This window comes from Anolis sagrei, chromosome 2 (genome assembly GCF_037176765.1).
Source record: "Anolis sagrei isolate rAnoSag1 chromosome 2, rAnoSag1.mat, whole genome shotgun sequence".
NCBI lineage: Eukaryota > Metazoa > Chordata > Lepidosauria > Squamata > Dactyloidae > Anolis > Anolis sagrei.
Window position 1 is genome coordinate 213,147,087 of NC_090022.1, and position 15,362 is coordinate 213,162,448.

General features: G+C 38.3%; 1 protein-coding gene across 8 annotated transcripts in view; it reads left to right on the forward strand.

Moving 5' to 3' along the window:
• Positions 1–15,362, forward strand: part of BNC2 (basonuclin zinc finger protein 2) — a 459,184-nt gene that overhangs the window by 308,751 nt on the left and 135,071 nt on the right. The gene's annotated exons all lie outside the window — the stretch shown is intronic.

The window sequence follows — 15,362 nt, forward strand, 5'->3', positions numbered from 1 at the left end:
CGAGCAGTGGCAAGCAATATGCCACGGAATCCATGTTGTTAGCACACATCAAATGAAAACTATTTAGGCAAGCTAGGTTCACACACCCAGTAGTTTGAAGTAGGTTTATGGATTTCTGAGTATAACAAGCTGTGGTTAATCAGAATCATGGGCTTCCAAAATAACAACCACTCCAGGAAATGAAGGCATGGGATAATGAGTTCAAGGCTGTCTGTCCCTGTTTTGAGTTATTGTGACATCTGAATCAAGCCATAGTAAATACAATCAACATTAACTGCCCATTTTTTTCATTAGGATGGAGGAGAGGGGAGATAAGTTGATATGACCCCAATGATACATTTACAATATGCTTAGTCTTGTTTATGGTATCACTGTATTGTGCAGCTTTCAACACATATAAAAATAGTCAATAATTCATTACTTTTGATAGAAATTGAAACAAGTTAGAGTCTGTCTTTCAGAACCTGCACAGCAGAAGGAAGCTATTTGTTCTACATTGATTGAGTGAAAAGCTTTGTGGTGTGTCACCCACATAAATGTGGCCTGGGTAATCTTATGACTCAGGTCACAAGCAGGAAGGTATGTTTTGCTAGAATCTTTACAACAACTCTAATTTGCATGTGTGTGGGATCCTACCAGCACGAGAAATCCACCACATTGTTAATTCTCTAGAGTAACAAAGTGTCTATAATGGTCCAGAATTTGTATCCATGTATTCCACTGCTAGCAGTTTTATACCCCACTTTACCAAATCTCCAAACTACTTTGTAAAGACCTATCCATTTTAAGAGTCCTATAGCTAATAGCTAATGGAATGAAAGTGGGAAATGTTATGTCCAACTTACTTCAGTGGAAGAGATTTGATTCTATGTCCGATATTCATGTCATTTAGCACTTTTTTGACCTTTGAAAGGTTACAGTGCCCATAAACCTCAAGAAATTAAAGGTGCTGTTCATGATTTTACATAATAGTAAAGATATAAGTTAGACTTAGAGATAATGTGATTAGCCCATGATCTCCATATAATAAATGTACAGTTGTTGAAGGTTTTCACAGCCAGAATCACTCGGGTTTCCGAGCTGTATGGCCGTGTTCTAGCAGCATTTTCTCTGATCTTCAGAAGATGCCAGCCACAGATGCAGGCAAAACATTAGAAGAAACCACACAACACCACAAATGTACAGTTGTTTAAAGAGTTCAGACTTCACCTTCCTATTCTAAATCAAACATTTTATCCATTGCATCACAGTTTCCATTTGAAAAAATATCCAGTTTGCCATGTTTCATAGAATCATAGAATCAAAGAATCAAAGAGTTGGAAGAGACCTCATGGGCCATCCAGTCCAACCCCCTGCCAAGAAGCAGGAATATTGCATTCAAATCACCCCTGACAAATGGCCATCCAGCCTCTGCTTAAAAGCTTCCAAAGAAGGAGCCTCCACCACACTCCGGGGCAGAGAGTTCCACTGCTGAACGGCTCTCACAGTCAGGAAGTTCTTCCTAATGTTCAGATGGAATCTCCTCTCTTGTAGTTTGAAGCCATTGTTCCGCATCCTAGTCTCCAAGGAAGCAGAAAACAAGCTTGCTCCCTCCTCCCTGTGGCTTCTTCTCACATATTTACACATGGCTATCATATCTCCCCTCAGCCTTCTTTTCTTCAGGCTAAACATGCCCAGTTCCCTAAGCTGCTCCTCAAAGGGCTTGTTCTCCAGACCCTTGATCATTTTAGTCGCCCTCCTCTGGACACATTCCAGCTTGTCAATATCTCTCTTGAATTGTGGTGCCCAGAATTGGACACAATATTCCAGATGTGGTCCAACCAAAGCAGAATAGAGGGGTAGCATTACTTCCCTAGATCTAGACACCATGCTCCTATTTATGCAGGCCAAAATCCCATTGGCTTTTTTTGCCACCACATCACATTGTTGGCTCATGTTTAACCTGTTGTCCACGAGGACTCCAAGATCTTTTTCACACGTACTGCTCTCGAGCCAGGCGTCACCCATTCTGTATCTTTGCATTTCATTTTTTCTGCCAAAGTGGAGTATCTTGCATTTGTCACTGTTGAACTTCATTTTGTTAGTTTTGGCCCATCTCTCTAATCTGTCAAGATCGTTTTGAATTCTGCTCCTGTCCTCTGGACTATTGGCTATCCCTCCCAATTTGGTGTCGTCTGCAAACTTCATGATCATGCCTTCTAGCCCTTCATCTAAGTCATTAATAAAGATGTTGAACAGGACCGGGCCCAGGACGGAACCCTGCGGCACTCCACTTGTCACTTCTTTCCAAGATGAAGAGGAAGCATTAATGAGCACTCTCTGTGTTCGTCCACTTAACCAATTACAGATCCACCTCACCGTAGTTTTGCCTAGCCCACATTGGACTAGTTTCCTTGCTAGAAGGTCATGGGGGACCTTGTCGAAGGCCTTCCTGAAATCCAGGTACGCTACATCCACGGCATTCCCCGCATCTACCCAGCTTGTAGCTCTATCGAAGAAAGAGATCAGATTAGTCTGGCATGACTTGTTTTTGATAAATCCATGTTGACTATTAGCGATGACTGCATTTGTTTCTAAGTGTTTGCAGACCGCTTCCTTAACAATCTTTTCCAGAATCTTGCCCGGTATCGACGTGAGGCTGACCGGACGGTAGTTGTTTGGGTCATCCTTTTTTCCCTTCTTGAAGATTGGGACCACATTGGCCCTCCTCCAATCTGCTGGAACTTCTCCCGTTCTCCAAGAACTCTCAAAGATGGTTGCCAATGGTTCCGAAATGACTTCCGCTAGTTCCTTCAATACTCTGGGGTGTACTTGATCTGGCCCTGGGAACTTGAACTCATTAAGAGCGGTCAGGTATTCCTGGACGACTTCTTTCCCAATTTGGGGTTGGATGTCCTCCAATCCCTCATCCACTCCATCTTGCTGAGGTTGAAGACTCTCTTTTTGTGAGAAGACCGAGGCAAAGAAGGCATTAAGTAGTTCTGCCTTTTCCCTGTATGTTACCGGCAACAACAACAACAGAAATGGGAAACAGCCAAGAGCTTGGTTTATGGATTGGAGTAGCAAAGCAAACCATGAAGCAAAAGGCCCACATTGAAATCCTAACTGGAAAGAAAAAGTGTGCGAGCTGTTCATGATGGGTGGAGAGATGTAATTATTATCACAGTCCCAAAATGCGTTTGACTAGAAAACGGGTTTATGGTACAGGAATCTGTTGGAGTTTTCCCTGACTCCACAATTTTTGAAAGAGGAGGTGAGGTTTTTAGTGCCTGGGTTTTCTTTAAAAAATAACAAATATTCAAAAAAGTTTCACAAGGGCTTCCTTTCATTAGAAAATGTGTCAAGGATAGGATATAGTTCATACAAAAGTTTAAGAGAAAATACATTTTAGAAACTAACTCTAACTTAGATGCTTCAGATATTGCCTTAATCCCACCACCAAACTTTGATTTGTATTGAAAAGTAATAGTCTTGTACATTTAAATACATTTAAGGCTCAGGACCATACGCATAGTGGCCTGAATCCCAGTAGTAGTCTCAACTATAGGGGACTTACTGAATCAGTTGTTGAATAGTAAGCCCCATTAATTCAGTTGGCCTGTTCCAGTTGGAAGTATTATGTGCCATGTGTACATTGTAGAAATGTGTCCTCAATGCTCTCTAAATAATGCTAACGTTGAGGGTGTGGTTGTTAACATTATGTTTCACAGAATATTCACCAGCTTCCCTGGTTTTATTAGACACTTAACTTCATAGTATATGACATTTGAATTCTCTAGTGCTATATAGCATTAGCATTAAGACACGAAACCCTATGATAACTACAAAGCAACTCTGCAGTCTGGTGCCAACTGGCATTCATTGCCATAATCTAACTCTAGACTGTTGTGAGGATAATGGATGAGAATAGGGAAGAAGAGAATGGATACATAGAATACTTTGAAATTTTTGATGGAAGAACAGAAAAACATGCCAATTTTTTTTTCGCTTTGGAAGTTATTTTTGGATAGGCTCCTTCTCCAATACACATTTAATTTCCATCAGCAAGGTTTCCTCTTGTCAGTCTTTCATCTGCATTTTGGTTAAACTTAATCTCACTTTCTGCAGTGCAAGATGACACTGTTTAACAAACAAGCTCCCTCGAGGCATGTGATGCAGTCTATATAATGGGTAGCAGGAAGGGACCTATGAAGACATATGGTTGTCTCTTCATTTTGGTTCTTGTTTTTTTCTTTCCTTTCCTGATCATAACAAATGTTCCTGACACATCTCTGAATTTCAGTATGGATATATATGTATTTGATAAACAGAAATTTACAGTGGAGAACTGCATCCTGCCAACATGCTTAAATTTCTTGGTCCTCTTTGAATAAATCCAATCACTGTGTTTACATTTTGTGGCAAAGCAAAACCAGTGATATATACAGATATATTTTTCTCAGACACATTCCAAGCATATGTGTATAAATTAGTACCTTAAGACTGTGGCAAGTCCACTTGAGTTATTTAGTTTAGCTGCTGTCCAGAATCTTTAGAGGATTGTTCCTTGAAGACTAATTAATGTTTTGCAATTAGAGCACTTGAGTTTTGAAATCACAGAGCAATAAAGGATAGAGGAGAATTTAGACCCATTATCATATCACTGAAAAAGTACTAAGTTTTCACTTTCTAAACAAACATAGAAACTGGAAAGCACTTATTGAATTGCATTCTTTTGCGAGGAAATTAAATACAAAAATTGTACAATGATGAAAAAGCATTCAAAATATGTGTTTTAGTATATGAATACATAAAAAGCATTACAGTAAAGAAAACTGCTTTCAAAATGTGAGTATAAGTTGAGCATCCCTTATCCAAAATGCTTAGTACCAGTAGTATTGTGAACTCCTGATTGTCCTCCCAAGACCATGGAATATCTGTGTATGAATATACACATATAAAGAGAAATCTTGGAGATAGAACCCAAATCTAAAAATGAAACATATTTATGAGTTGCTGTAAGTTTTTCAGGCGTATGGCCATGTTCCAGAAGCATTCTCTCCTGATGTTTCACCTGCTTCTATGGCAGGCATCCTCTGAGGTTGTAAGGTCTGTTGGAAACCATTTCCAACAGACCTCACAACCTCTGAGGATGCATGCCATAGAGGAAAGTGAAACGCCAGGAGAGAATGCTTCTGGAACATGGCCATACAGCCCAAAAAACGTACAGCAACCCAGTGATTCCAGCCATGGAAGCCTTCAACAACACATTGAACTTATTTATGTTTCCTATACACCTTCTACACATTCTTCCATTACCAGTCTGCCTAGAGGAACAAGTTTTAAAGCTTCATCATAAGCTGAATTCATGACCAATTGTTCCCAACACAGAGACAAGTTGATGAAATGGATTGGAAACTGAAGCAGACACAACTATGGGAAACTGGATCTCAGGGAGAAAATAGCAAAGTAGCTCATTGGCACATCAAAATTTGATGGTTGCAATACTCCACTTCCTTTATTGTTCCAGGACTTTTTCACACTACACTGTTTTATAGAATTATGGGATTTTCAGTTAAAGCTGAGAGCTCTCACATTTACTGTACTACAGTCATATTGCTGTAATGCAAAGCTTTCCAAAATTTCATGTTGGTGGCTCACCTTTTAGACAAGCATCATTTTGCAACACAATAAGTCAGTTTTAGTGGCAAAACAGAGGTTAAACCAATCCGTTATAAGAGATACAGACACATACATAGATTGTAATAATGAAATGTATGGGAAACAACATATCTCACAAAAATCTTTTATTTATATTTTTAAAATATAAATTCCTCTCCAATCCTGTGGCTCCTGATGAAAGAGGAGGCACTGATCTGGGAAGAGAGACACCACTTTAGAATTTCCCTCCCAATCCTGCAACTCCTGAGAAAGAAAAAAGACATTGATCTACATCACCGCTTCTCTGGGCTCCAATCCTTCCTCCCAATCTCACAAGCTAATTGTAGCACAGTTTCAAAAGTCAAAGAAGGGGAAATGACAGGAAAAAGAAAGTGGCGATATTCTTAAATTTCTGTATTTTTAATGATAAAATTAATTTTCAGAAATGCCAGCCTCATGAAGCAGGATTTTGGGAGAGAAATGTTAGTGCTTAGTAGGAGACTGCCCATAGGAATCCACTTTACTCCATGCCATTGAAGTGATTCAACATGGGCGGATTTGATTCCATCCCATGTTTCCCCCCATTTACTCCAGTTATACAGCGATTCCTGAGTTCAGAAGATTATCTCTGCCCATCTTCTCCCCCCCCCCCCCAAGTATCCAGACACTTCAGAAACACTTCCTTGATAAGACATGACTGACGCAGGGAGGAAGTCCTCTGCCATTGTCTGATGGACTCTGTTAAACATTGTTTCCTTTCTATATTACAAGTGTTCAGAAACGGGGGAGGGGGTCCTCGTGGGATAATGTCCTAAACCGCCTTTTCTCAACCTGGGGGTTGAGACCCCAGGGGGAGGGTTGTGAGAGGGTGTCAGGGGTTGCCAAAGACCACCAGAAAACACAATATTTTCTGTTGGTCATGGGAGTTCTGTGTGGGAAGTTTGGCCCAATTCTATTGTTGGTGAGGTTCAGAATGCTCTTTGATTGTAGGTGAAGTATAAAATCCCAACAACTACGACTCCCAAATGTCAAGGTCTTTTTCCCCCAAGCTCCACCAGTATTCACATTTGGGCATATTGAGTATTTGCCCCAAGTCTGGTCTAGAACCATAATTGTTTGAGTCCACAGCACTCTCTGGATGTAGGTGAACTACAACTCCAAAACTCAAGGTCAATGCCCACAAACCTTTCCAGTATTTTCTGTTAGTCAAGTGAGTTCTGTGTGCCAAGTTTGGTTCAATTCCATTATTGGTGGAGTTCAGAATGCTCTTTGATTGTAGGTGAACTATTAATCCCAGCAACCCCCCCCCCCCCCAACCCCACCAGTATTCAAATTTGGGCGTATTGGGCATTTGTGCCAAATTTGGTGCAGTGAATGAAAATACATCCTGCATATCAGATATTTATATTACGATTCATAGCAGTAGCAAAATTACAGTTATGGAGTAGTAATGAAAATAGTTTTATCGTTGGGGGTCACCACAACATGAGGCACTGTATTAAGTGGTCACGGCAATACAAAGGTTGAGAAACACTGTCCTAGATCATAATACAAATTTCACTGGGAGAAAACAATCCCTTGGGTATCTTTGTACCAGACCCTAGTATTTTTAAAAGAACTAATATTTTGAACCATATGTAACTAAAGGAGGTCAAAGTAGAGATTAATGCAATCATGTATCTTGACTATTTTCAAACAAAAGAAATTGAGGAGATAACCTTTTACTACTGATTTTTTTGTGACAGATACTGTACGTTCCTAATGACTAAACAACAACTTAATCAGAGTCTAGATGTAGAAGTATGTAGTTTGGACACTTTGTATAAAAAATATTCATTTCAACACTTTTAAAAATGGCAGTTAAATGAAGCCCATTTTGCCTTTGAAGCCTATATATTTCCAAAGCTTGTAATGCGGTTTGACGGCTGAAACCATGTTTACTTTAGAAAATTAACACAGTTACAACTGTGTGTATGAAAAAATACAAACAAGCTTAATGAGAATAAAAGAAAACGTTTTTAAATATAAAGGACTAAAGCAATAAAGTATATTTTGAAAAAATGTGTATGTATGAATTACCTTATAAGAAGAAGAAAGTCTTACAATCCAATACAATACTGAAACCCGGTGTAAAAAAATTGTGCCATTCTGAGAAATGGAAAAAGATGAAACCGATAGATGTGCATTACCTAGGTTATGAAACAAGCAATAGCAAATGTGCACAACTAACAACACTCTGGGCAAAGGTAATCCTGGCCTTCACTTGAATGTGCAGTGGAAAGTTGAATCCAGTAATATCCCCAAATTATGAACCTGGCTCTTTGAGGGGAATACTACTATATCCAAAATAAATAGAATTCCTAATTCAGACTTTGTCTCTTGCCCAGGTAGTAGCAATTTGTTTTATTTGAATTCTGCCCATTAACATCACTGGAGACCAATTCAGATCATCAACGTTTTCCATGAAATTAGATGAAAAGGAGAAAATGAAAGCTCTCTTTCATTGGCATATCAATGACAATGCAATCCAGTTACCGGGGAGATCTCTTGCAGTTTCATAATGACTGTTAAAAACATAAGGGATAAATGAAATCTGGGGGACATTGTACAACATGGCCTGGAGTCACAGAATTAGGATTGCTCAATGTCACCTCTCAAAAACAATCCTGAATGAAGAACAATTTCAAAGTATACCTTCTAGGTCCATTCATTCCAAATAGAATAAATAAGCTGGTAAAATTGCCATGGCTCAGTGCTATGGAAGTTGCAGTTTTACAAGGTATTTACACATCTCTGCCAACGAGTCTGGTGCCTCACCAACCTACAAATCCCAGAATTCCATAATATTGAGTCATGGAAGTTAAAGTGATGCCAAACTGCATAAATTCTGCAGTAAGATGCACTCCTAGAAACCACACCACTGTGATGGGGTTTACAAATAGAAACTGAGACTGGATTTACCAGTACTTTTTCCACTATCTTTTTTCTTCCCCGTTGAAGCAGCTTGCAGCTTGGAAAAATGTTTAAAGTTTAGGGACCCCTGTCCTATTCTTTACTGGTGGCAAATGTAGCATATCAGTATAAGAACAGATTCATTGAAAAGTTCTTTTTTTATTTGTTTCTGTTGGCATGCGTTCAATTTATTGAGTTTTGACCCTTATGCTATGGTGGTAATCCTACCGTCAGTGCTTTTTAATGCTCAGATCAACCATTTTGTAGCATGTAGTGGCCTATGCTTACCACTGCTACTCTTAAAAAGGAATTGGTTGTTTCTTGTGTGAATCTCTAGTGTTTAAAGGATTTAAGAACTAGACTGTTTTAATTTGCTTCCAGCAGAAACTTGGCTTATGTTTTTTCAGCTTGGAGGAGAATTTATTTATTTTTTGAAATGGTTTAAATTGGCTAAACCATTTCCTTGGTCTGGAGTTGTCAGGCAAACAAGTTTTTTAAAGAGAGATTTTGAGACATGTTATAATACGTTTTTTAAAAAACAGTTAACACTGGCATTTTATAAGCATTTTGATTTAATGCAGATCAGTGCTACTGAGAATGGAAAAAAGAAACTGAACTAAGAGAATAACAGCTGAAAATGTTATTTTTCAACTTTCTCAACTTCTTGTGGCATTAGCAAAAACAAAAAGAATTATCACCGCCTCAGGTCAATGTTAAGTCTTGTTTATTTCAGTCAAAGATATAAACACATGCTTACATTTCTTCCATTAAAATAACTGGATTTCAGCCTCCTCAACCTTGGTTGAATTGTTCTTTCTTTTCATATGCATGTGCCCACTTCATGCTTCGAGATATCATTTTGTAATTTCCATGAGAATAAATGAATATAACATTGCAATTTTGCATCATATCCTTTTGTCAATAAGTCATCTTTGACATCTCCACCTCTTCTCTGCATGTTCCTAATAATCTCCCACCAATGTTCGTAATTCATGTTTTATTCTGTTACAAAACAGAAAAACAGAATATCCTTGTTCCTGAAATTCCAGGAATTTTCATGAAATGGCTCTTAATTCCAGCACTGCACTGGAGTCGGGACTAAAGCAGTGGTTCTCAGACTGTGGGTCCCCAGGTATTTTGGCCTACAGCTCCCCAAAATCCCAGCTAGTTTACCAGCTGTTAGGATTTGCGGGAGTTGAAGGCCAAAACATCTGGGGACCCACAGGTTGAGAACCATTGAACTAAAGGGTTTCTGACCAAAGTCAAAATCATACGTTTAATAGTGATTTAGTAAAATAAGTTTGTGATATTAGAGATCATCATTCAACACTATATTAAACTGAAAAAAAATACTCTGTTTGCTTATTACAATTTCAAATCAGCTGAAATAACAATACAGAGTAACAACTGCTTATGGTATCCAGACACATACACAAAGATGTTTAATAATGTTTGTACATGGACTTCTCCCTATATGCAGCAAACAACATATGCCATAAAATGTGACCCTACCAAAGAGCATACGTCTCTTATACCCTCTTTAGAATGCTTAAAGCTTCTTTATGCAAGGAAGGAGGTAGTGAGAAAAGACAAGGCCCTTGAAGAATATCATGCCCTTTTTATCAGATGTAATAGTTAATTAGTAGCAAATTCAGCAAATTAAAAATGAATATTGTATTCCTATTTTTGAATCTGCTTCAAGCATTTGTAAAGGACTTGGAAAGCTTTGCAGAGAGCTGTGCTGATTCCATTTGTGTTAAATATTATCTATATGCATAATCATTGCATCATTAAAGTTTCTTTTACAATGTACATCTACAAATTGGAAGGTTTTTCTAGCTCTGTGTTTGAGGAAATAGAGCACTCATGTAAGTCGAAAATTCTCTTCCTTATGAAAAGTGGGAAGCTATTAACAAACAGAAAGTTCGTATTTTACAAACCATGTAAAGTGTTTTGCAAAGCATATTAAGGCACCCATGTTCAAACTGGTGCATCATAAAAATCTCTTTGCCACAGTCTTGAAGTATTTTATTCATTCTCTCTGTTGTGTCCTGTCTTTTGATCAAAACCCTGTAGGCTTGATCCTGAGCATATTCACTGATGTAAGCATATGCTTTAATGGGATATATTCACTTGGATGCCAAGCTACAATACTTTCAGTCATAAAAACTCAGTATCTTTCAGCTGTGAAAATATGGTGTTTATAAGCTAAACAGAACAGTGACATCAGGCTTTCATTGTTGAATCACCCTGCTTCATTCACAAAATGTTTGGAAAGTGAGCAGTGGGAGTTAACATTTGTCCTTCCCTTGTAGTAGTTATAGTAGAGTAAAAGGTAAAGGTAGTCCCCTGACATTAAGTCCAGTCATGTCTGACTCTGTGGTGTGGTGCTCATCTCCATTTCTAAGCCGAAGAGCCAGCGTTGTCCGTAGACACCTCCGAGGTCATGTGGCCGGCATGACTGCATGGAGCGCCGTTACCTTCCCGCCGGAGCGGTACCTATTGATCTACTCACATTTGCATGTTTTCAAACTGCTAGGTTGGCAGAAGCTAGGGCTGACAGCGGAAGCTCACGCCACTCCCCGGAATCGAACCTGCGACCTTTCGATCAACAAGCTCAGCAGCTCGGTGCTTTAACCCACTGCGCCATCGGGGGCTCCGGTAGTAGAGTAATAGTAGTAGTAGTAATAATAATAATAATATCTTTATTTATATCCCGCTTTTCTCCCTCACGGGGCCCAAAACAGCTTAAAACATATTAAAATCATGTAAACAACAATCCAAATAGATTGATTATAAGTATTTGTAACCCCTATATTTCCCCACAGAATACCTATAGCCCTTATCCAGGGAATTTCTTAAGAGCCTTGTATTCAATCATTTAATTTGGGCAATTTTTTGAATCCAAAAGGAATCGTACTGTATAGCAGGATAGTGGGAACACCACATGTTCATAATTGTGTATGTGGCAACTGTTGGGTGTTTAAAAATCAACAGCTACTGTACATGGTATGACCTCTGGAGATATTATTTGCAATATTTCAGAAGACAGTAGACTATCTTATAGGTCTACTTATCTGTATTTTGCAAGAAAATGTGATGTTGAGGAACTCAATACCTGGATAAGATTTAAGAAGAGGGGAAAAGTAACAGTACTATATATGGAAGTATGCAGATAATATTCAAATAATCTTTTTTGCAGAATTTCTGGCATGCATCTTCAATATCAGAATGCAAACAAGTCATGTCAAATGAACATAAAACTGTTTTTAGAAATAGCAGCACTTCCATTTGCCTTTAAGACCAACTTATGCTTCTTCATATGAAGTGCTGTGACTTTATCATTTTATGGCAGTTTATTACATCATAAAGTTTTATATCTCGCTAATGATCCTACAGGAGGCTTAATTGTTTATAGTAACATCTTAATTAAGTAAAGTTCACCAGGTTAAACAGAATACAAATTGAAAGTGTTATAAGTGGAGCAAACTCTACCACCACTATGTTGAAATGTAGCTCTATTAAATTAAAACAGAATTATTTGATGGCGAGGATAAAAGTGTCATTTTTTTAATATTAGCATTGGCCCATATAACTTTTTTTTTGTATTGCAGTCATCTGTGTCAGAAAACTGCTTCATAGAAGACAATAACACTTTCTCTTCAGGCTAAGAAATTTGACTATATCTCTATTATTTTTAGTAAGGAATGTACCTCAGATTAGTTGTCCCCCCTGCCAGGCTTTCTTAATTATCCTATTCCCATTCAGATTTCGGAAACAAGGAACATATTCTGGATTGTACCCTGAGCAATGCTAAAGATCTTTCTAATTACAGTCTAATTGACGGCAGTCAAATTTGCTGGAGTATATTTAATCTGGCGCTGAAGTGTGAAACGGTCACAGTAGATGAACTTTATGACAATCACGCACAAGTGTCCTGTTTAGTTTCAGGGCACAAAGGAAGGGTGATTAAAAAGGATAATCATGACCCAAGGATCATCATATCTTATGGACCTTATAACAGCCTGGCTAGTGTCAGTTATGAAGGGGTGCTTGTAAAACTACCTTAATTAACTTATATTCATCTAATTACAATGCTTGAAATCACTATTGATTTATCCAGCAGTGCACACTGAATATATCAGTCTGCAAGTATGCTTCATACTCAGGCAGCATGAACAAAGGGAATCAACATTAGTAACTTGAATAGCATAGACTCGGGGGGAGGGGGTGGATTACTTTTTGTATTATCATTTCATGCTTTTTTCTAATATCAAAATGATCTATGAGGTTTTTTTGAAAGAAATTCTGGAATTCCTCTCTCTTTAATTTTTTTAAGAGCACTGATTTTGATTGGCCAATTCAACGTGGGAAGGATAGCCCTTTGGTTACATTCCTATGAAGAAATAGTTAAAGACTACTGAAAAGAGCTATGTCATATATCAAAAAATAAGGGGCACAAGTTAATAAGTACCAAACGAGAAATTTGGGGATTGTACGAGTTGATTTGGATCTTCCCCATTACTCTCACTGAGAATCCCTAAGAGAGTTTCCCAAGACATTAGCAGAAGTACCTGTTAATTAGTTTGAATACTTTTATTTTAAATAAGATATTAAGAGTAAATAAGATTAAATAAGGGACTATAATTCCATTGTGATTCCAGAATTTTGTGCAAAATTCAGTCCTAGCTTTAAAAAGGCTTAACTATTCAGTCTTTCCAATAGAATTAGTTCTCGTTCAAGAATCCCTGGAACCTGAATCCTAGCAGAATGTATTTCTCTACAGGTGACTGGGCACAATAGCTAAATCTTTGCCCTGCTGCTGTTACAAGATTAGTCGGTATGAGTGTATATTTGGGCTGTGCATAATTTCGTTTTTTAATTAGTAAGTCATATCTAATTTGTAAAACATCGGGGTGAGGGGGGGTGTCCACACAAACACTTAAGAATCAAAACTCACCCAATATTTTTTCATCTGTAATGCTCAGAAGCCAGTTTCATTTTCAGTATGAGACAAAGCCAAGAAGGCTGCCATTCCTCTTTAAATTAATAGCCTCTCCCGATTAGGAGAGGAAAGCACCAGGATGGGACAAACTGAGTGAAAGAGCCTAGAATTCTGGGAAATGTAGTTTGGGAAGGTGAGGAGCCCTATGGCAGATAATTCAGAAGGCCCTGCCCTAAACTACATTTTCCAGAATTCTTCTCAGCATCAGAAAGATCCAATCAAGATAGGGGAGAAATTTGTTCCTCCTAGCAGCAGCCAAAGTTTCAATAAATTGTTGAATTTGCAAAGAGGAGAACTGACTGATACTTCAATACAAGTAAGTAAATCAGTGCTGGGCTGGGAAGTAATCTTTAAATTTAAGTTATATTGGTTAATATGAGAGAGATTCAATAAGATAGCTGTTGTGACTTTTTTTAAAAAAAAAGTTTTTTTTTCAAAACTTACAAAAATTCTCAAAAATCAGTAAATGTATAAATATTTCTGAAAGTTGTGGGTGGCGGGATTACACCATGTTGTCTTTTGTCATTGTATAGAAATTCTTGATAGGCTAACATTCTTGATAGGCTAACAGTGGTAGATGTTTTCTATAATTGTAGCAAGTTTCATGCCAATAGCTCTAACAATGAGGGAGAAAGGCACCCTTGAAGTGTTCCTATTGGCACAATTAATTACTTAATGAAAAGTGACGAAAAAGTAGTTAACTCATTATAGGTTGCAGTACAGACCCCATCCAATTCTGGAAACATTTTAGATACTATTTTCCTCAACCCCTTCATTTTATCATAAGTATTGAAACATTTTTTTCATTGATCCCACAGGCCTAGTATATATGCCGTTGAAGTCATGGGGACCCTGTTATGGGGACCCTGTGAATTTCAGATTGTTTTCTTAGGCAGAGGTGGTTTTAATAATAATAATAATAATAATCTTTATTTATAACCCGCCACCATCACCCCAAAGGGGACTCAGGACGGCTAACATGAGGCCAAGCCCCAAAATAATACAACATAATTAAACACAAAACAGCAAAAAAAAAATCATAACAAAATATAAGAAATATCAAATAAAATAAAACAGTATAACATAACATAGTATAATCAAAGCAACGGGTGGGCCAGATGTATGGGATAAAATGTTAAAAGGTTAAAACCCTGGGTGTGATAGGAGCACAATGTGTATTTGTAATAAAGGAGTCCAAGAAAGAATGGCAGTGGGGTTTAGCCTTTATAAAGGGGGAGCTGCTTTATCATGAGGGCAAATTGTAGGTGGGAACAAACAGATGGCTTAAATGGTCACTCTCGGAAGGCACATCGGAACAGCCAGGTTTTTAGCTCTTTCTTGAAGGCTGCTAGGGTAGGGGCTTGTCTAATCTCCCCAGGTAGCGAGTTCCAAAAGTGGGGGGCCACAGCGGAGAAGGCTCTCTTCCTTGTACCCACAAGTTGAGCCTGTGATAGAGGAAGGGGCAAAAGAAAGGCCTCAACGGAAGATCGAAGAGATCATGCAGGTTTGTGGTAGGAGAGGTGGTCATGAAGGTAGGAGGGTCCCAAACTGTTTAAGGCTTTATAGGTAATAATTTGCACCATGAATTGGGACCAGAAGATGAATGGCAGCCAGTGGAGCTCCTTGAACAGGGGGGTTGATCGCTCCCTGTAATTCGCCCCAGTTAGGAGTCTGGCTTATTCCTTTCTCTGAATTGTCATCGAACAGCTTCTTACTTATATTATTTGAGCACACAGGTTGGTATCATGCTCCTTCAAGTAATTTA